Source organism: Pteropus vampyrus, unplaced genomic scaffold (assembly GCF_000151845.1).
Source record: "Pteropus vampyrus isolate Shadow unplaced genomic scaffold, Pvam_2.0 Scaffold505, whole genome shotgun sequence".
NCBI lineage: Eukaryota > Metazoa > Chordata > Mammalia > Chiroptera > Pteropodidae > Pteropus > Pteropus vampyrus.
Genome location: NW_011889286.1, coordinates 563,412 through 585,808, shown reverse-complemented (window position 1 = coordinate 585,808; position 22,397 = coordinate 563,412). Strand labels below are relative to the sequence as shown.

At 38.8% G+C, this 22,397-nt stretch overlaps 1 protein-coding gene across 4 annotated transcripts in view; it reads right to left on the bottom strand.

The window, feature by feature from the left end:
* The window catches only part of SIK3 (SIK family kinase 3), a 216,685-nt gene extending 214,212 nt beyond the window's left edge, over positions 1-2,473 (bottom strand). For 2 of the 4 annotated variants that reach the window (XM_011383189.2, XM_023524879.1), the window contains exon 1: positions 2,299-2,473. The gene's annotated coding sequence lies outside the window, so the exon portion shown is untranslated. The remainder of the gene's footprint in view (positions 1-2,298) is intronic. The other 2 variants (XM_011383188.2, XM_023524878.1) reach the window with 1 other exon arrangement.
* Between the last annotated feature and the right edge of the window lie 19,924 nt (positions 2,474-22,397).

The following is a 22,397-nucleotide window of genomic DNA, read 5'->3' as shown; positions in this document are numbered from 1 at the left end:
GATCAAAGATAAAAACCAACATAAACAATGACACCCGCTTATAAACAAGCCGATGTTTAACATGCTGCAGTCCTAAAGAATACCAAGGCCTCAGACACACACACACACACACACACACACACACACACACACACACACACACACACACACACACACACACGAAAATTAGAAAGCAGGCAGCCCAGCCATAATTAGCCACTGGCTTTGCTGACTACCGAAGACAGAAATGTTTCTTATATATATAAAGCCAAGAATCAACTGTTTGCAATTACATTTCCAAAAACATTCGACCCTGTCTGTCACAAATTTTTTTAATCAATATTTTGGTGTATCCAAGGGCTGGAAGATACAAAATTCTTTAAGTCATGGATACCATAAACCAGGCTACCAATTAAGTTCATGGAGTCCATTCCCCAGAGGTCAGAGCAAAATAATCACAGGAGGGCAATGTGATTACTTAGAAGTATGGCGGAGGGGAGCAAAAAAGAAAATACCAAAACAAAGAACAAGGCTCCAACAACAAGAGTTGTTTGTAAACATAAGTTTGGCTTAGCTACCAGTAAACAACTGGAAACACTCAGGAGGGGCAGTGATGTACCATATTCTTGGCTCAGTCTACTCCCCCTAAGGATCAGAGGATAACATCATCAAGGAACCTTGGACTTTGGTATCTCCTGCAGCTGAGACCTGCTGTCTTGAGGCCCTCTGATAAAAACTGACAGAAAGGCTGAAGGGGGCCCCCCAGAGGAAGTGAAACTGACCAATCAATTTTCTACAACCACCCTCCCTGCCACTCTGGTAAGAAGAGCCCCTTGTAGTCTTTGACAGAACGGAGGGAAAAAGGAACTTCAGGTTGTAAGTGAGCAGAAGAGAAGGTCTAGATAAGTCACTGGCTTCTGAAAACAAGTGGTTGCCATAAAAGCAAAAACAAGGTGGGTGATGACAACCAGAGCCTAGGCTGAGGAGGTGAGGGGAATTGATGTGGCTTTGGTAGGAAGCAGCAGCAGCAGTTATAAGGGTTCTTCATTAGTCAGGTTAAAGGAAACACAAACTGCAGTTTTAAATAAAGTGAATGACTACACTGAAAGTATTCATTCAAGTGAGAGATTGAGCAAAGAAAGAGATCTGGAGTACAAACGGGCGTTGTGAGTCCAATCAAAACCAAACAATTCTTCCTGATGTCTTAGATTCCAACATGCCCAGTGAAGGCTACAGGAAAGAGCTACCCATATTTCCTCAAAAAAGGAATTTTACATGTAAAGTTTTATATGTATACATATACTGCTTCCTAACTGACCTTGGCCAATTTCACTAAGACAGCTCCACAAATCCCTTGAGAACCAAAAGGCCCAATAAGTGTAATCCTTCAGGGTCCAGGTTCTTCATACACCTCAGTCGCCAGCCTTTCCCCTCACCACTGAAAGCCCACTCTGGGTTCTATAAAGCCCACAATACCAGACCCTCCAACAACTAAACCTAACCAGCAATCCAGCCCTCCCAAATTGTTTAACCCCTGATTACCTAGTGCCACCATAAACCTGGGCGCCCCCACTCTGTTTCCTGAGCCCCTTCCTGCAAAAAAGCAAAGTAATTTCCCCCAGTATCTCCCCCATTTTCTTCATTGCCTCCTTCAATGATCTTTTCTGTCCTCAGGCTTCCATTCCCACTATCAGTCCTAGGCGATCAAATGATGATTGGTATCTCTGTCATAAGGTACCAGGTCCCTTGTATCTCCCAGTACCCTGCGCCCACCACACAGCCCTAGTACATGCCCCAGACGTCCTTGTTCCCCTCATATCCCCATCAGCCAGTTTACCCTTGTCTTCCACCATTCCGCTGGTCCACATTTCCTATGCCCCTACTCTCATTCCCTTAAGATTTCCTAATTGCTGGTTCCAGTCTTCTTAGCTTACAGTCTCCTGGCTCCGCCAGAGTTCCAAACCTCTTTGCAATCATCTCTTCTGCTACCCTCCGTACAGCGCTGGGAACCCCCTCCCCATCTCCGGCTTCTCAGTTCCCCAGGTCCGGGTACTCACTGCGCCCCCCCGCATCCCCTCTGCCATGGAGTTTCCCTCTCACGGGTACCCGGGTGTCCCCTGCCGTCTTGCCCTCTCCTCACTCCCCCCGACAGGTCTCTACCCGTTTCCCGGTCCCCAACGCTCTCCACTATCCCAAGCCCCGTTCGCGGCGCCGACCCCTCAGCCCCGGTGTCGCGGGTCTCTCCTGCCCTCGCCACACTCGGACGGACGGTCCTGGGCTGCGCAGCCCCGCAGCCGCCCAGTCGCCCCACGCCACTACCTTGGCCTTGGTGACGAGGTGCGTGGCCCGCTTGACCACAGCGAAGTTGCCCTTGCCAATGGTGCGGTCGATCTCGTAGTAGCCGATGCGGGCAGGCACTGGCCCGCGGGAGGCCGGGGCTGGGGGACGCGGCGGGCCAGCCGCCGGGGACACAGCAGCGGGGGCGGCTGGAGGGGGGGCCGTGCGGACGTCACTCCGGGGGGCGGGGCGCCCGCGCCGCCGGGGCCAGGCGCCATGGCAACCGCTCATCACGTGCCGACGCGCGTCACTGCCTAGAGCCATGGCAACCGTGACCTCACTGGCGAGCTCGACCTTCCCGCGTGGGCCCTGTTTCTCTGGCGCTGGCTCCCGGGTGCCCCCCTCTGGGGATGGGACAGTGGGCACCGCAAGTGTACTAGCCAGTTCTAAACCGCTGCAGCGTTCCAGAGTCGGGAGTGCTTTAAGCCTGACCTAAAGCCAGCTCCCAGTCGTCCCTGGAATTGCTAAAGTGACCCCTACTGTGACCTCTGTCCCAGTTCAGCAATCACCCAACCTCCCTTAAAACAAAATATTGCTTCATCACCAAAAATACCAGCCTTGTCCCACTTTAGCCCTTAAGGCCACAAAGGCAGCATTGAAGCAACTAACCAAGTTGGGAGCAAGGAGAATTCTTCAGTAAAATTCCTTCCTCTTCCAAAAGCTAACTCACCGGTACAACCAATCTAATTGTCACCAAATATAGGGGAATGGGGAAATTAGGATTTGCGTGTTCGAGGGCGGAGAAACCAACCCAAACACGCATTCCAATTATTGGGTGGGTGGGGGCCAGAAAAGGTACGTAATTTTCCTTCCTCCCACCCAGTCTCTGTACAATTCTATAGCTAGATGACTGTCCTATTTCTGTCACTTGTATAACCCTGATAAAGCAGTGGTGCACACGTCACAGTTAAAGACAAAAGGTCTGTTAAGGAAAAAAAAGTGAATAATAAAAAATTCCATCTTTGCTAGTGCCTCTCCAAGGACATTGAAGGTGATCAAATTTATCTTTTCTCCCCTCCTGTTACCTCCACTCTCCAGAGCCCTTCACTAGCTCTCAAGTTTCCCCCTCCTATTTTCCCCCTCTCCCTTTATTAAGTGGATTAATTTAACTGCTTTAGGTGGGGATAGAGGGGTAGACATTTGGGCTGTCAATAATAAGATGATGGGGAAGAGGGGTTTGTGAACATTCGATGTTAAAAATGTATTCCTTGAGTACAATCCTGATTCATCCACATCTCTGTCTCTTTCAATGGCAGAACTGTATCGTCAGGTCACAGCACGTACACACAATATTAAAAACTGATACCCAGGACACTGTAAATGTGAGAGGAGAGTGCACGTTTACTCTCTCTGACCAAAAGAAATTTATAAGCACCCTGATTCACCCATTTGACTATGAGCAATGGCTGGGACTAGGATGGGACAGAGAGGTCACTCTAAAATTGTCTTGGATTAATTCCCTGGTGGCTGTTCCAACAGGCAATTGTGTTAATTGCCAACACAATTAACACTAATAGGCTTCTTTACTAGCAAATAAGGATAAGAATGAAGTGGACCTTGGCTTCTTACACTACTTAAAACTTTTCATTGGTTAAGATCAGTGAATCCCAGATAAATGACGAGATGGCCAGCTTCTCTTATCACCTCATGACCGCACTCACCTGCCTCTATCAGAGACTGCACATTAACTTTAGTGCTGGGCCCCAGGGTCTCTCTAAGGACAAAGAAGGGAGCAGAGTGAGAGTCTCAACAGAAACCTTACCTGGCTGCTAAGTCAAGGAAAAAAATATTTTACTCTGCAGACTGCAAGAACGGCACTGAAACCATTCTCATAGTGACTTTATAACTTCTCCCCCACTCACAGAGATGATTTGAACATCAAGTATGACAACTTCTGCTGCTCTCTGGAAGGTGTCAAAAACAAAGAAGCCTCTGGGAAGAAAGCAGAAAATAGAGCATTGGCCTAACCTCCAAAGAGAAGAGGCAGATCATTCTTGTCCCTAATAATGGCCAGAATGTGTATACTGTGTGTCATTTATGTGCCCTGCCTATATGGATTGAGGCCAGTAGGTGGTATGTCCTATTAAGACTTGACAAAGACTTACTGGAGATCTCCCTGAAGAGTTCTCTTTGGTGAGAAGAACATAGAAAACTGGGGAGGAAATTGATTAACAAAGGTCATCAGAGGGAAAAGGAAAACAGTTTAGATGTATGTATGTAATAAGGATTAATTGAGCAGCAAAGACTCAGGTTTTGGAAGGAACTCAAAGTCAGTAATAACAATAATTTGCTAAGCTCTATGCTACAGAGTTTATAGATGTGGACTCATGTAATCCTTAACAACCCTATGAGATGGATTATATTATCCCCATTCTGCAGATAAAGAAAATGAAGGATTAAGATAATTGGCCACAGTCATAGAGCTAGAAAGTGGTAGAAATAGAATCCAAACCTAGACAGTCCACCTCTGAGCCTGAGATCTTCCCCAGTGGATTATAAACCCTATCAAAGTAGGAGCCAGTAGAAAAAGTTGTTTCTCCTGAAACCCAGGGTGACTGAGTTCAGTTTAGACCCAGGGAAGAAGAGGACTTTAAGAGTCATTGAGAGCAGGGCAGAGCAGGCACCTAGGCATATAAATAAAGAACAATAGACTACAAAACTGGTTGAAAGTACCTGTGATGGCTTCACTTGGAAACAGTGCCACAGGTGGGCAGAAGTGTTCCTGTCCTGCTGAAGACTCAGAGGAACAGCTTGAGGGCTGAATTTCCGGGGGCCCTGTACTCCAGGGTGCATGCAGGCAGAGAGCTAGCCATCACCCAGCTCCCAGTCAGCCTCCAAAACCAACTCACCCTTTTCTAGAAAAGCAAAAGAAAGATTCAAAGATGAAAATGAGACATTTTGCTCTGTAATGTCATTGTCTTGTTTCTAGAAAGACAAACAAGGGCATTCTCGATGGATTTAATAGGCCCTTAAAAACTTGTAGAAATGATATAAAAACTCTGAGGACCTGAGGCCTGACCTGAGAGTGACATAAGTAGTGTGAAGTAATCCATTAACTCTTTTATGATTTTAAAGTCCTGCTTAGCCTGTCTGCAGGGCAGTTTACCAGCAACCTGAAAGAAAATTGCAGCCTCATAATATAGCTCCACAGATTCTCAGAGCCATCAAAACCTTGAATAAAGTCCAACCCCTCACTTTACATTGGCCCAACTCATTAACTGCTCCGAAAAAAGCTAACATTGAAGGAGCATTCGGTTGATACAGAAGCATATTCAGAAATTGTGTATGCCAAAAGGCAACAACATAGAATGTTTACATGCCACTTATTCCCAAACAAGGAAGCTATTAGCCAGTTATAAATTCTGCCATCACATAGAAATCAGGGCACCATTGGATACCCATTGTCCAAACACTCGGTGTGCCCTGATTCTCCAGGTAATCTAAATGTGCACCTTCTCTTTGTTAGGGCTACATTCTGCATTACCATATCAGCTATGCAGCTGTTGCCTTTCCTCCTATCCCAGATCAACCTAGTCTTGTCAAGTGCTTCCCTTGGGTATCCAGAAGCAGGTCTGAGTAGCAAAAGTAAGTACATAGTCTCCTGCTATAAAATATCTTGGGGAGAAGGCTTGAGAGAAGCTAAATAAGCTTTCGATCAAGGATTTTCTGTTCAGCTTGCAAACAATTTTCTTTTTAATGAAACCTTTCACGCTATCACATAACACATAAAAATTACCCTTACTGTTTTGCATATGTTCTAGAATATAGTTTAAGCATTTTTAGATTATTATTCAATTATTACCCTTTAAATCATCCAAAACATCTTTAAGAATGTTTTTCTTAAAGATTTTCTGCATTCTTAGATGTGACTATATTGTCATATGAGATCAATGCTTTTCTCAGTTAAATATACCTTTGGTTTTATAAGGAAAATCAATGGGAAAATACATTTGGTAGAGAAAAAAAATTCATCCAAGGACAACTTTTTTTTCACGAAAGCATGTGCTCCTAAGGTGAAGTACACTTAGTTACCCTGTGATCAACTTCCTAATTTTTAGAGTAATAAAATTTTTTTCTTATTACCTGCCTCTTTCTGCTAAATGAAAAGTCTGATATTCCACAAATATTATTAAGATTTTGTCATATCTGGATCCTTTACTTTTGCTTGAATATACAAGTATATCTAAAATTCTAGAATGTATAACATTCCATAGAAAATAAAGGCATACTTAAAAGGTCTACCTCAGATGGAAGTTTATTTTCCTGGTTTAAAACCTACAGAACTTCATCTTTCCTCTTTTCGTTATTCTCACATCTCTACTAACTAAAGAGCCATCTTCTCTGCTACACCTGCCTTGGGAACTGCCTCTCAGTTTGAAGTGTCACTTTCAGCCCTGCATGTTTTAAAAGACAGTACATAGACTGCTTTACAGCAGTTTTGTTGTTGTTGTTGTTGTTTTGCGTTAAGATTAAGGTTTACTGAGGTTTTCTCCCAGCCTTCCCAGCTGTTGAAGCTGTTGACTACAAAAAATTTATGCTACTGGGATTGATTTCTGAAGGTAGCTGACCTACCTTTGTTTGCATCATTTCCACCACAATTTTCCTGAAACTAGAAAATCCATCTTCCACTTCCAAGACCAAAAGGAAACTTTTCCTTGTCTGCAGAGACACCTGCTGGTCAAGGTTTTGAAATAACATGATGCCTAGCTGTACTTTTTCCATTCCACTAAGACCTTCTAGTCTTTCTATTTAAAGTGCAGGCAGTTGAAAACCACAAACCCACATCAGGAGCCAGAGAGCTGGAATCCAAATGGAAGCCAGCTCCAGGAAGCCGGATTTCTTTGTGGCCAAATAAAAAGTACAGTGGGCTAAAATTACAGTGGTGCTTAAGGCTTAGGTAACAGTCCACAACTGTGGTTTTGTGCCACCCAAGGATATCTTCAGTTATCCCGAGTTCTCGTGGCATTTTAAAAAGAATTCTTTCGGATGAAATTCATTTCCATTTTTTTTATTTTTAAAATAATTTCATCCTTTTGGCATATCTAAAGGACAGCCTGGCGTAATGAGGAAAAAGAGCAAGGGTTTTACTGTTGGCTTTGGGCTTTTAGTGGACTTTTCCACTTACGAGTTCATCTCTGAACCTCGGTTCCTTTTTCTGGAAAATCACTCCTATTTCATGGGGTTGTTAGGACAATCAACTGTCATAAATACATAGAAGGACCTAGATTACAGTCTCTTATATAATATTCACCAAAGTATTAATTTCCTCCCACTAAATGCCGAAAGCATATAAATAATAACATACTGCTTTCCAAATCACTTTCGAAAAACTAGGAATTAGTGAGAATAGAATTAGAGCTGTGAAAATGGATTAAATTCAGAGTAAAGCAAGAAAATTATAGTTTCGAATGTTTGGGTTTGGTTTACTAAACATGTATAGTTCACTCTTTGCAAGCTGAACATTTTATGATGCACCCCTGCATGTCCAATGAAAACATTCTCACTCTCACAACTTCATAAAGTACCTATTATCCCCACTTTATAGATGGTCAGGTTACTGGACCTATCTGATGATTGGCTCACACAGCCTGTAAGTGGTGAATTTCAGAAGCAAATCCAAGGCTTTCACTCTCCAAACCCAGTTGTCCTTCCAAACTTTAGTGTATACCATTGTTTGTGGTCTGTTAAAGAAAAAAAGATACCAGTGATTTTTTTCCTCCTAAAATGCATTCAAAGTATACACGTAAGAAAAATGCTAAAATATTTATATCATTGCTATAGAACAACCTGCTTGACAATTGTGTGCATTCCTGACTTTTCTGCAGAATTCAAGTGCTTTGTGAGAACTCCATAGGATCTATGAGAAAGAAAAAAGTCAGTCTTGGTGGTATTTTTTAATTCAAAAACTTATTTAAAATCATATATGTAAAAAAAATTGCTAATTACATTTATAGTAAAGTCTTTATTTTATGCAATAATCTGCTTTTAAGAGACTAAACTATGTGATCTTTAGCTCTATTTTTCAAAATATAATTAATATGTATTAATTTCTTTTTATTCTTAATTAAGTTAGGATTATAACATTGAGTTAAATTTTAAGTTAAACATAGGGGCAAAATACGGTGAGGTAGGGTAATAGAGTTTAAGTTATACCAGGCCCATTCCCAACTGTAAACCCCAAGACCACATTCCAATAAAAGCTGGTTGTGGAAACCAAAGTAGATATCAAATAGTCTATCCTTACACTTCATACCAACTTTAATAACAGTTTCGATTTTTCTAGCGATTTTTTTTCGATGACTTCCAAGCACCAAGAGTTTATGGATTCATTGTCTGGTAAGTCCAAATCTTAGAGCGGGATACTCAAACTCCTTTGTAACCTAACCCCAACCATCTTTTTTCAGCTTCTCAAGTTTCATCTAGTTTCCCACTGCACTCTGCCTTGCCCAGAACTGCTGCAGGCTCCTTTACTATCAAAATACATTCTGCACTTTCTCCTTCACCTTTGCTCTTACTTTTCCATATGTTTGGAATACCATTGAAGCTCACTCATCTGTTATCTGAAATTCTACTATGCCGATAGGTACAACTCAGCTCAAGATTTTTACAATCCCTGTGTAAATTAGGCAAGTTTTTTTCAGTTTCTCCCAAACAGAAAAAAATTTTTATTTATTTAGAGCACAGGCTTTGGATCTAAATTAACTAGGTTCAAATCCTGGTTCTGCAACTTATTTGCTGTGTGACCTTGAGAAAATTAGTTAACCCCTCTGGTTAGTTCTTAAAATATAAAATAGCAATTATCATAGCATCTATTTCACAAGCATTTGGAGAGGATTAAAAAATTATTAGACTTCCAGCCAAGATGGCAAAGTAAGTAAATGTTGTGTTCACCTCCTCCATGATCACATTGAAATTACAACTAAATTATAGAACAACCACCCTTGAGAAACAGCTGAAGACTAGCTGAACAGAACTCCTGTAACTAAAAATATAAAGAAGTCACCTCAAAACTGATAAAAGGGGCAGAGACACAAAACAGACTGGCCCCACAACCACATATGGCAGTTGAGAATTGGGAGGGATATCTTGACTGTGGAGGTCCCCACTAGGGAGTGAGGGGTCCCAGCCACATACTGGGCTCCCTAGCACAGAACACTAGTGCCAGGAAGAGGAGTCTCACAACATCTGGCTATGACAATCAGCAGGAACTTTGTCTGGGTGAGATGAGGGCTGCTGTAGACTCAGGCATCCTCTTTTTAAAGAGTTTTAGCACAGACTCACTCACTCACAAACACTTGCCCTAAGCTCTACCAGAGGGACAGCAGCTCGAAAAGAGCCAGGGACATATGGAGAAGAACTGAATTGTCTGATGACAGGGGGAGGGCTAAAGGGGCAGCTCTTTCAGAAGCCAAAGTGCTGGCAGTAAACAGTGGCAGTAACCACTGTTTCTTTGACGAGCCCACTCCCACATAGCCAGCAGGTGCAAGCAGGTGCCAAAGCTGTCTTCATTAGCCTGACTAATACTGCTCGCCCCACCTTGGTGATTTTCCGAGACCGTGCCCCACTCAACTCTCGTGCCAGGCCAAACCTCTTTCAATGCTGTTCCATACAAGTGGCTGGCCTTGGCCCATACTGTGGACTTTCCTAAAATCTCTCAAAGTTCCATAACCTCAAACAAGTAGCAGCTGGCTTAAGCATATCCTGTACCTCTTGCTAAGTGGCTCCAAGCATCACACTAGTGGTGGTAGGCCTCAGATCACAGCTTAGCCTCTTTAGGTGCCTCCAAACCCAGCACAGGAAGATGCCAACTACAGACCACTTTGTAGCTCCTACCAGGTGGCCCCAGGCCAGGCACAGGCAGTAGCAGAACTGGACCCACACCAGAGCCCCTCACAAGTAGCTCCAGAACTAATACACCTAGTAGCAAGCTTCAGATCACACCAGAGCACCACCCAATTAGCTCCACAAATGACACAGCCAAAGGGTGGACTCAGCAAGCGCCAGAGCCCTGCTAAGGTGAATCGCAGCCCACGGGATAAGCCCCCACACAATAGATCATCAGCTGTAGTCATAGCCAGTCCTTACAGCCAGTCACCTGAGAGTCAGTCCCACTTACTGATGTACCAACAGCAATCAATGCTCAACTACAACAGGAGGGCACACACAATCCACACAAGGGACACCCCTGGAGCACCTGGCTCAAGTGATTAGGGAGACTGTGCCTCCAGGCCCCATAGGACATCTACTAAGTAAGGCTATTCTGCCAAGACTGAGTGACATAGTAGCTCTATCTATCACATAGAAACAAACACAGGGAAGCAGCCAAAATGAGGAGACAAAGAAACATGTCCCAAATTAAAGAACAGAACAAGATTTTAGAAAAAAAGGCTAAATAAAATGAAGGCAAGCAATCGATCAGATGCAGAGTTCAAAACATGGGTTATAAGGATGCTCAATGAACTTAGGAAAAGAATAGATGAACTCAGTGAGAACTTACACAAAGAAATAGAAACCATGAAAAAGAACCAGTCAGAAATTAAGAATACAATACCTGAAATGAAGAATACATTAGATAGAATCAACATTAGAGTAGATAAAAAGAGGATCAAATCAGCAATTTGGAAGACACAGTAGCAGTAAATACCAGTGAAAACAGCAAAAAACAATAAACAAACAAACAAAAAAAAACCATGAGGCTAGTTTAAGGGACCTCTAGGACAACATCAAGCATAACAATATCTATATTATAAGAGTACAAGAAGAAGAGAGAGAAAGGAATTAAAAACCTATTTAAAAAAAAAAAGACTGAAAACTTTTCTAACCTAGCAAAGGAAATAGACATACAAGCCCAGGAAGTGAAGAGAATCCCAAACAAGATGAACCTGAAGAGGCTTACACCAAGGCACATCATAATTAAAATGTCAAAAGAATAAAGACGAAGAGAATCTTAAAAACAGCAAGAGAAAAGCAGTCAGTTACATATAAGGGAGCTCCCATAAGACTGTCAGCTGATTTCTCGACAAAAATGGCACAAAATATTCAAAGTGATAAAAAGCAAAGACCTCAAACCAAGATTACCCAGCAAGGCTATCATTTAGAATTTAAGGAGAGATAAAGCATTTCCCAGACAAGAAAAGGCTAAAGGAGTTCATCACCACCAAACCGTTATTACAAGAAATGTTAAAGGGACTTCTTTAAGAAGAAAAAAAAATAAAAAATCTGAATAAAAAAATATTGCAATGCAAAAAACTCTCACTGATAAAAGCAAACATAATAAAAGCAGTGAATCGACCAACTATAAATCTACTATAAAGATTGAAAGACAAAAGTAGGAAGATCATGTGTAATTACAACAGTAAATTAAGGGATATATACACACAAAAAGAATTTTTAAAAAATGACAAAATCATTAATGTGGAGGGAGTGGGTAAAAATGGTAGTGATTATAGAATGTGTTTGAAGTATATGACCATCAGTTTAAAATAGACTGCTATAAACATAGCTTGTTATATATGAAGCACATGGTAACCACAAACCAAAAATCCACTAGAGATATGTAAGAAATGAAGAGAAAGGAATCTAAACACAGCACTACAAAAAGTCATCAACATACAGAAGAAGAGAACGAGAGAATAAGAAAGGAATAGAGAACTATAAAAAAATCCTAATAAAATGACAATAACTACACATCAATAATTACTTTCAATGTAAATGCAATCAAAAGATATAGGTGGCTGAATGGATAAGAACACAAAACACAGAGAACTCTAAAGATTCCACCAAAAAAACTGTTAGAAGTGATAAATGAATCCAGTAAAGTAGCAGGATACGAAATTAATTTTCAGAAATCAGTTGCATTTTATACACCAATAATGATCTATTGAAAAGAGAAATTAAGAAAACAATCCCATTCACAATTGCATCAAAAAATAAAATACCTAGGAATAAATTTAACCAAAGAGGTAGAAGACTTGTACTCAGAAAATGATAAGACATTGAATAAAGAAAGTGAAGAGGATACAAATAAATGTAACCATTTACCATGCTTATGGGTAGGAAGAATTAACATTGTTAAAATGTCCATACTGCCCAAAACAATTGATAAATTCAATGCAATCCCTATCAAAGGACCGATGGCATTTTTCACAGAACTAGAACAAATAATTTATATGTACCAAAAAAGACCCCAAATAGACACAGCAATCTTGAGAAAAAAGAACAAAGTTGGAGGTAACATGCTACCCGATTCCAAACTATACTATAAGGCTATAATAATCAAAACAGCATGATACTGCATAAAAACAGACATATAGATCAATGGAACATAATAGAAAGCTCAGAATGAACCTATGCCAATTAATCTATGACAAAATAAGCAAGAATATACGATGAGAGTAAGACAGTATACTCAATAAATGATGTTGGGAAAACTTGGACAGATATATGCAAAACAAAATGAAACTAGGTCACCTTCTTACACCATACACAAGAATACACTCAAAATAGACTAAAGCCTTAAGTATAAGACCCAAAACCATAAAATTCCTAGAAGAAAACATAGGCAGTAAACTTTTTGACATCACTCAGCCAAGAGAAACAAAAGAAAAAATAGATATATGGGACAACATCAAACTAAAAGGTTTTTGTACAGCAGGGGAAACCATTAACAAAATGAAAAGACAACCTACTGAATGGGATAAGATATTCACCAATGATGTGTATATGATAAAGGGTTAATATCCAAAATATACAGGGAACTCATACAATTTAACACCAAAAAAAACTAATAGTTTGATTTAAAAATGTGCAGAGGACCTGAATAGACATTTCTCCAAAGAGGACATACGGATAGCCAATAGACATATGAAAAGATGCTCAAAGTCAGTAATAATCAGAGAAATGCAAATTAAAACCACAATGAGGTAAAAAGGAGGAAAGGAAACATGGTGGAGTGAGAGATGTCCCCAGATCTCTCCACTTGAAACAACAACAAGCTGAACATCTAAAACTCAACAAAAAACACCCAAACTGCACACCAGCACATCTGAGAGTGGGATCTGTGCATAAGAGCTACCACAGGTCAGAACCCTGGGTGTCGGGTGCTGGTCTGGGAGAAAAAAAGAAGCGAATTCTCACAGCCACCGGAGATCCCTGTAGGGGGAGGGGGAGGGGAGAAGCTGTGGCAAATTCCCCGAACAGCCCTGCCTGGGCCCAGTCATCAGGGCAGAAATCAGAGAAGTGGATGGCAGAGAAACAACAGTTGATTTTTACCGGCCGTGGTTGCAAAACCGAGGCTGAACTGTAGCTCCAGCCCCCAAACCAGAGGGCCCCTTCCCCCATAACCTCTGAGACCTATCATTGTGGAGCTCCAGGGGAATCTGAGCAAATGCTACCAAAACTGTTGCTAACACTGACAGGAACTGAAACTGAGGGTAGCAAGCATGATTAAATATCTACAAGAAAATAAAGACATTATTAAGGCTTTCTATAAAGCAGGGATCCAAGAGGCTTAGATGCCACCAATAGGAAACCAAAAAAAAAAAGCAACTTCTTTGGAGCGGGCTAAAGAGTGAGCTTTATATAATAAATCTTCTTTCTGTAAAAACAGAAGAATACATTTCCATTAATGTTCAGGTGGAGAAATAGTCCATTAAACACCATGAACAACCAAGGTGACAAGGCATCTCAGAAAGAAAGAGAAAAATCTCTAGAAAATAAGCTTACAGACAGAAATATGCAACTTAAATGACAGAAGATTCAGGATGGTACTTCTGAAAAAACTCAGTGAGTTCCAAAATGAGTCATATCAATGATTTCAGGAATTGAAAAAACAACTAGATGAGCAGAGCAATTGCAACAAAAAGAATAAAATACCTAGGAAGAAATCTAATGAAACATGTGAAGGACCTATATAATGAAAACTATAAGACCCTGTTAAAAAAAAAAAAATCCAAGAAGATACAAAAGAATAGAAAAATACTCCATGTTCTTGGATTGGAAGAATCAACATAGTTAAAATGACCACATTACTTAAAGCATTATACAGATTTAATGCAATCCCTATCAAAATCCCATTGGCATTTTTTAAAGAAATGGAACAAAAAATCATCAGATTTGTATGGAACCACAAAAGACCCCAAATTGCCAAAGCCATCCCGACTTCAAATTATACTACAAAGCGACAGTAATCAAAACAACATGATATTGGCAGAAAAACAGACACATGGACCAATGGAACAGAATCGAGAGTCCCACAATAAACCCATACTTATATGGGCAAATAATTTTTGACCGAAAACCAAAAACGAACAGTGGAGAAAGGAAAGCCTCTTCAATAAATGGTGCTGGGAAAACTGGAAAGCCATCTGCAAAAGAATGAAACTAGGCTTTTTTCTATCACCACACACCAAAATTAACTCAAAATGGATTAGGTACCTGAATATAAGACCTAAAACAATAAAATGCATAGAAGAAAACATGGACCTTGGACTTAAAGAGGATTTTATAAATTTGACCTCTAAGACAAGGGAAGTAAAAGCAAAAATAAATGAATGGGACTACATCAAACTAAAAAGCTTCTGCACAGCAAAAGAAATCGTCAACAAGGTAAAGAGACAACCATCCGAATAGGAAAATATATTTGCAAGCAACACCTCCGATAAGGGCCTAATATCCAAAATATACAAAGAACTCATACAACTCAATAACAACAAAAAAACAAATGATCCAGTCAAGAAATGGGCAGAAGACCAGAACAGATGCTTCTCCCTAGAGGACATACAAATGGCCAACAAATATTTGAAATGATGTTCAACATCGCTAGCTATTAGGGAAATGGAAATCAAAACCACAATGAGATACCATCTCACACCTGTTAGAATAGCTATAATCAACAGGACAAGTAATAACAAAAGCTGCAGAGGATGCATGGAAAAAGGAACCCTCATACACTGCTGGTGGGACTGCAAATTGGTATAGCCACTATAGAAAACAGTATGGAAGTTCCTCAAAAAACTAAGAATTGATCTACCATATGATCCAGCAATCCCTCTACTGGGTATTTACCCCAAAGACTTGAAAACCCATATCCAAAAAGATGTTTGCACACCAATGTTCATAACAGCATTACTCACAGTGGCCAGGACATGGAAGCAACTGAAGTGTCCTATGATAGATGATTGGCTAAACAAGCTGTGGTACATATATACAATGGAATAATACTCAGCCATAAGAAGAGATGAAATACTGCCATTTGTGGCAACATGGATGGACCTCGAGATAATCATGCTAAGCGAAATAAGCCAGACAGAAAAAGTTGAAAATAACATGATATCACTTATATGTGGGATATAAACCTATAAGCAACAAATGAACAGGACAAACAAACACAGACTCATGCACATGGACTATAGACTAGTGGTTACCAAAAGGCAGTGGGTAGGGGAGGAGTGGGAAGGTAGATGGAGTAAAGGGGGTCAAATATAGTGGGTAGTGGGAGAGTGAAGTGGGTAAAGGGGATCAAATATATGGTAGCTGAAGGAAACTGGACTTTGGGTAGTAAACACACAATAGAATATACAAATGTGAAATTATAATGTACACCTGAAAATTATATAATTGTATTAACTAATTATATAATTATATAATTGTATATAATATATTTCTATACACTATAATTATATAATTGTATTACCTCAATAAATGTAATTTAAAAAAACACACAATGAGATAGCACCTCACACCTGTCAGAATGGCTATCATCAGTATATCGACAAGCAAGGGTTAGTAAGAATGTAGAGAAAAGGGAACTCTCATGCACCGTTGGTAGGATTGTAAATTGGTGCAGCCAGTATGGAAAATAGTATGGAGCTCCTCAAAAAATTAAAAATAAAACTACCATATGACCCAGCAATTCCACTTCTGGATATTTATCCGAAAAAATCCAAAACTCTAATTCAAAAAGATATATGCACCTCTATGTTCATCGCAGCATTATTTACTATAGCCAAGATATGAAAGCAACCTAAGCGGCCAATAATAAGTTAATGGATAAAGAAGAGGTGGTACATATCTACAATGGAATATTACTCAGCCATAAAAAAGAATGAAATCTCACCATTTATGATAACATGGATGGACCTAGAGGGTATTATACTAAGTAAAATAAGTCACACAGAGAAAGACAAATACCATATGATCTCACTTATATGTGGAATATAAAACACAAAATAAATAAGCAAACAAAACATAAACTCATACATACAGAGAACAAAATGATGTTTGCCAGATAGAAGGGGAATCGAGGGGCTGGGTAAAAAAGATGAAGGGATTAAGAAGCACAAATTTGTCTATTACAAAATTGTCATGAGAATGTAAAGTATGGCATAGGGAATAGAGTCAATAATATTGTAATAATTATGTATGGTGTCAGATGGATACTAGACTTATCAGGGCGAATGCTTCATAAGTTATATAAATGTCTGATCACTATGCTATATACCTGAAACTAATATAATATCGAATGCCAACTATAAATTAAATTTTTTTAATTTAAAAAAGAAGAAATTGTTACATATAAATTATTTACAATTGTGCTTGGCACATAATTGGTGATTATAAACGATTGCTAAAATTATTATTATTATTATTAATATGTAGTAACATTTTAACAATCTAACTTACATTATATTTAAGTCTCTGTCTAACTAGACTGCATTCCCCAAATAGGCAGGAACCATATCTATTCAGTACACTAATCTATATGCTGCAGTTAACATTGTACTTGAGATTTAATTAATATTTGATGAATATTTCTTAAATAAATGAATGTCTCCCCCATTAAACTGTGATTTCCTTAAAGACTAAGTCTTCTTTCTACATGCCCAGAGTATTTCTTCAACACAGTGCTGGCAACTTGCAGCACTCAGTGTACATTGGAAAAATAAAACAAGAGAAAGATAGGAAAGTTTTTTCCTAACATGTATATATTCTCTTCTAAAGGTTCAGGCACACATGGTGCTCTGGAGCTGCCATCCAAAATCTAACTTTATGAATGACATAAGCACTAACAAAGAATCAGTAAAACTAAAAACAAAAAACAAACGAAACAAAATCTAACTTTCATCTGAGCTCTTTATCTTTAGAAATGTGGGGATTCCACGGCACTTAAGGAGAAGCCAAGAGAAAAGTAAAGGTTTTTCTAGGTAATCAAGCACCCTCCAGAAGATTTAGCACATAGCACAGCCCAGGACTCTGCTCTTTCAAGGAAACAGAAGGCTGGGAGAAGGGCAAGAAAAGGGATAGTTGGCAAAGATCCAGTTCTAACTCAGATATAAGGAAAGGAAGGATGGAAGTGGCCTTCTAACTACTGTTAAAACATGACTCCAAGGATGCATGAGAACTAAAAATAATTTCTCCAAAGAGGTAGTGGATTCTCATTCCATCCCCAGGGCAAATAGGAAGCCATTGGCTTAATTTCTTCTCTACCTTATTTATTAGACCCTTTCTAAATAGGTCTCCAGTGAAATAAAGCCTTTTAAAAATTCATCTGTCTACTCTTGCCACTTCTGTTTAACATTGTACTGGAGGCTCTAGAAAGGGCAATTAGGCAAGAAAAAGAGGTAAAGGGCATCCAAATTGGAAGGAAGAAGTAAAACCCTCTCTATTTGCAGATGACATAATTTATATATAGAAAATCCTAAGGAATCCACTAAAAAAAAAAAAAAAACACTTGAATTAATAAGAAGTAACTTCAGCAAGATTGCAAGACCAATATATAAAATCAATTATATTTCTATACACTAGTCATGAGAATTCTGAAAATGAAATTAAGAAAACAATTCTATTTATAATGACATCCGAAGGAATTAAATACTTAGAAGTACATTTAATCAAAGAAATGGAAGACTTATACACTGAAAACAACAAAACATTGTTGAAAGAAGCCCTAAATAAATGGAAAGATATCTCATATCTATAGATTGAAGTACATACTACTGATAATACTCCTTAAATTGATCTACAGAGTCAATGCAATCCCTATCGAAATCCTAGTTGATTTCTTTTACAGGAATTGACAAGTTGGTCCTAAAATTTATATGAAAATGTAAGAAACCTACAATAGCTAAAACAAAAATCTTATAAAAGAACAAAGTTGGATGACTCACACTTCTCTATTTCAAAACTTATTACAAAGCTACAGTAAAAGAGATAGTGTGCTACTGGCCCAAAATCATATAGGTAAATGGAATAGAAGTGAGACTCCAGGAATAAGCCTTTATAATTATGGCTAAATGATTTTTGACAAGGATACTAAGACAATTCAATGGGGGAAAGAATAGTCTTTTCAATAAATAGTGCTGGGACAACTGGATATCCACGAGCAAAAGAAAAGTTGGGCTCCCACCTCATAGCATATACAAAAAGTAACTCAAAATGGACCATAGACTTAAATGTAAGAGCAAAAACTATAAAATTCTTAGAAGAAAATATAGGAGTAAATCTCCATGACTTTGGGTTGGGCAGTGGTTTCTTAGCTATGACACCAAAAGTGTAATAGACAAAATAAGTAATATAATGGACATCAAAATAAAAAATATAATAATAATAAATAAAATAATTTTGTGCTGAAAAAGACACCATCAAGAAAACGAAAAGACAACTTATCAAATGGCATAAAATATTTGCAAATTATATATCTGATAAAGACTTGTGTCTAGAATATATAAAGAACTCTTACAATGTAATAATAAAAAGATAAATAAGCCAATTCAAAAGTAGGTAAAAGATTTAAATAGACATTTCTTCAAAGAAGATATATATATTTAAAAAGATATACAAATGACCAATTAGCACATGAAAATATAGTCAATACCATCAATCATTAGAGGAATACAAATCAAAGCCACAGTGAGATTCCACTTCACACCACCAGAATGGCTAAAATAAAAAAGACAGACAATAATAAGAGTTAGTAAGGAAGTAGAGAAATTAGAATCTTCACACATAGCTAGTGGAAATGTAAAATGGTACAGTTGCTTTGGAAAAATGGTTTGGCAGTTCCTCAAAAATCAAGTATGACGTTACCATATGACTCAGCACTTCTAAGTGTATCTAAGCAAAATGAAAACATATGTTCATACAAAAATTTGTACGTGAATATTCATAGCAGCATTATTTATGACTTCCATAAAACAAAACAAGCTAAATGTGTATCAATTGATGAATGTTTAAATAAAATGTGATATATCCACACAATGGATTATTAGACAGCTATAAAAGAAAATGAAATACTGCTAGATGCTATAACATGGATAAACCTTGAAAACATTATACTCAGTGAAAGAAGAAGCCAGACACAAAAGTCACACAGTATATGATTCTATTTATATGAAATGTCCAGAGTAGGCAAATCTATAGAAATGAAAAATAGATTAGTGGTTACCTAGGGCTGCTGGGGTTGGTAGGTAGAGAAGAATGGAGTAGATTACTAATGGAAACAGTGTTTACTTTTAGGATAATAAAAATATTCGAAACTTGGATCCTGGCGAAGATTGCCAAACTCTGGGAATAGAGTAAAACCATTAAATAAAGTATACTTTAAATGCACAAATTTTATATTTCAATAAAAGTGTTAAAATTTTTTTTTAATTAAAAAAAACTCGTTAGAAAGGAATTCTCTACTTTATCAATGGAGACTCAATTAAAAGGAGTTCAAGAGGGGGCAGAAAGATATTATCAAGTGTTTCATCCAAGCACCAAAGGTCTTTGTAAGAAGAGATCCTTTCAGGGAAACTGGTGGTGAAGGTTAAAGTCTGCATTACCTTTTGATCTGTAGAATCCAGAATTAGAATCAGTTTTACTTTCCTACAGTATGTGTTCTTTTTACATACTGTAGGGAAGAAGTGTATGAGAAACATCTCAGGAAGCGAGACTTCCTCAGGAGGAAAAAATAAAATTTCTCCCCATTTCCACTCGTTCATTTTACTGAATAAGTGGTCTCAAGGATACAAAGTCCACCTCATATGCAATGATTTAAATAGGCCATACAGCTGATCCCACTGATTCCCGGGGAAGCCAGCAACCTTGCCCTGGAGTCCCTGAAGAATCCCTCGGGGTTATAAAAAGCTCAGCTGGTTTAGTAGTAGCAGCAATGTCTGCTTATTTTTTGTCTATCCCTTGCTGATAGAACTCAAGGGTTGTCAATTGCGGTTTCATTTTGGAGGTAGTCTCATGAGCTGAGTTATTTTTGGCTACTCTGTGTTTACTTAGTACCCTGTTGACTTGGGGGGAAGATGTTGAATATGTATCTGGCTAATGCTACTGTTTAGCAATGACAGAAATGCAGCTATGAGACCATCTGTTCAGAGTATCTGACAGACCTAAGGGGAGATGATGAATTATAGCTCCTCCATATTTAGGGTTTTAAGTACAAATTGGGAAAAGAACTACAATGATATTCTTTTGCTTACATTCCCACCCCTGGTAGAGCCAAGCTAGAAAAATAATGGAAGGAGGTTAGCAGGGTTTCCATAGAAGACAGTACTGCAGGGCTGTGCACAGTGTATCAAGTCTCAGAAGAAAGGAAATACCTAAAACAAAACGAAACAAAAGAAAACAGACCACTTGGCTTCAATTTATATAAACCAATAAGCCACAGACATTTCCTACATTGTATACATTAACGAGATTCACCGAAATAAACTCCCTGTCTTTGAGAAGCTGGTCTTAAAAAGTGGAAAAACTTATAAAGATTATACTATACTGAGTTGATTTTATAGCAAAAATTCTCTTTCTTGAGGAAATAGCCTGGTGGTATTTTAGGGTGCCTGACAAAGAGGAATGCTAGGTAGTCAGAGGTCTGAAAGCAACAGAGAAGGAACCTGGGATGTCAATTCAAATCGATAACATCGGAACATTTTATATCAGGAAAGGTCCCGGATCTTGTCTTTCAAACTCCTTATGTTGTAGATGAGAAAACTGTCTGAGAGTTCGAGATACTAAAAGACTTGTCTGAGCTCACACAGGTATAGCGAAGTTGGAATCTGAAGCTACATCTTCTGATTCTCTCCTTATGAAGCCAGCACTCTTGCCTTCATACTGTTTTCTCCCAGGAGCAAGTGAAGAAAAGCCTGGAAACCAAAAGACCAAAGCAGCAACAAGGAATCCTCTCCTTTCTATGAATGTGACAGGATAGAGACCTGGGAGCAAAAGGCAAAGAAAGCCTGGACAGTGAGGTCTGTATTAGTCAGCTCAGGCTGCCATAACAGAATACATAGACTGAGTGGCTTAAAGAACAAGAATTTTTTTCTCACAGTCTGGAGGCTGAGAAGCCTAAGTTCAATGTGCCAGCCCATTTGATAGCAGAAAAGAGGGGTTTTAGCTGTAGTGAGTCTTCCTGACTTGCAGACAGCTGACATCTTTCTATGTCTTCACCTGAGAAAGAGAAAGAGAGAAAGGGAGCACTCTGGTCTCTCCTCCTCTTCTTAAAAGGACACTAACCCCATCATGGAGGCCCTATTCTTAGGATCTGATTTAAACCCAATTACCTCCTAAAGACCCCACCAAATAGTATCACATTGGGGATTGAGACTTCAACATATGAATTTGGGGGGAGGACAGAAAGATTTAGTTCAGAACAATGTCTCAGTGGTCCAAGCAAGAAAAGATCCCAAAAGTGACAGATGTTAACTAGACTTATTAAGGTGATCATTTTGCAATATATACAAATATCACATCGTCATGTAATGTTATATGTCTATTATACCTCAATAAAAAAAACTCACTATAGCTGAAAAACAAAATCCAAAAATAAGTTTTCTAAATATATAAATAAATACCAAAATATCATTATATGCAAAATTTTGTTGCATGTATATCTGAAATAAATTAATGGGGGAAAAGTTGAAAGAAAAAACCCCAAATATAAGAGGGCATGTTGAAAAAGGGAAGAAAAATGATGTAGTAAAAATGGTTTGTCCTCAGTCCTCTTTCATGCTTCCTGCTGAGATTTGGAGGGTGAAGAGGGTTCAAACAGAGGGAAGATTGCAGCTGAAGTGAGAATATATGCACTGTAGCTGGTC